This window comes from Rutidosis leptorrhynchoides, chromosome 2 (genome assembly GCF_046630445.1).
Source record: "Rutidosis leptorrhynchoides isolate AG116_Rl617_1_P2 chromosome 2, CSIRO_AGI_Rlap_v1, whole genome shotgun sequence".
Classification (NCBI taxonomy): domain Eukaryota; kingdom Viridiplantae; phylum Streptophyta; class Magnoliopsida; order Asterales; family Asteraceae; genus Rutidosis; species Rutidosis leptorrhynchoides.
Window position 1 is genome coordinate 629,713,627 of NC_092334.1, and position 808 is coordinate 629,714,434.

Here is an 808-nt window from a genome sequence, read left to right on the forward strand (position 1 = left end):
TACCCAACCAGACATTAATACGACAGATTATGAAATCAAAGGACAAATCCTACACATGGTAACCAATCAATGCCAATTTAGTAGTACGCCAAAAGAAGATCCAAATGAACATCTTCGACCCTTTAATAGGATTTGTACTCTATTCAAAATCAGAGAAGTTGAGGATGAACAGATCTATCTCATGTTGTTTCCCTGGACTTTAAAGGGAGAAGCTAAAGAATGGTTAGAATCGTTACCTGAAGGAGCGATTGATACATGGGATGTTTTAGTTGAAAATTTTCTTAAAAGATTTTTTCCGGCATCGAAGGCCGCGAGACTTCAAGGAGAAATTGTTACGTTCACGCAAAAGCCAAATGAAACATTATATGAGGCGTGGACAAGATTCGGAAAGTTATTGAGAGGATGTCCTCAGCATGGTTTAGACACTTATCAAATAGTACAAATATTCTGCCAAGGATGTGATGTTGCTACACGAAAAGACATCGACGCAGCATCTGGTGGTTCCATTATGAAGAAAACCACAACTGAAGCTCACAAAATTATTGATAACACAGCCTCCCACTCACATGAGTGGCACCAGGAAAAAGATATTCTTCGTTCATCTAAAGCGACTAGAGCCAATTCTAGCCATGACTTTGATACCATTTCCACAAAGTTAGATGCTTTCGAGAGACAAATGGAAAAGATGACTAAATATATTCAGGTAATACGCATTAGTTGTGAGCAGTGTGGAGGACAGCATTTGACAAAAGATTGTCTCAGTATTGAACAAACAATGGAACAAAGAGAGAGTGTTTCATATATAAAC

At 38.1% G+C, this 808-nt stretch overlaps 1 non-coding gene across 1 annotated transcript; it reads right to left on the minus strand.

Moving 5' to 3' along the window:
• Positions 1–313: 313 nt before the first annotated feature.
• LOC139895138 (small nucleolar RNA R71) lies at positions 314–420 on the minus strand. Its single transcript, XR_011775602.1, has one exon. It is a non-coding gene; the product is annotated as a small nucleolar RNA R71 (small nucleolar RNA).
• Positions 421–808: the final 388 nt, after the last annotated feature.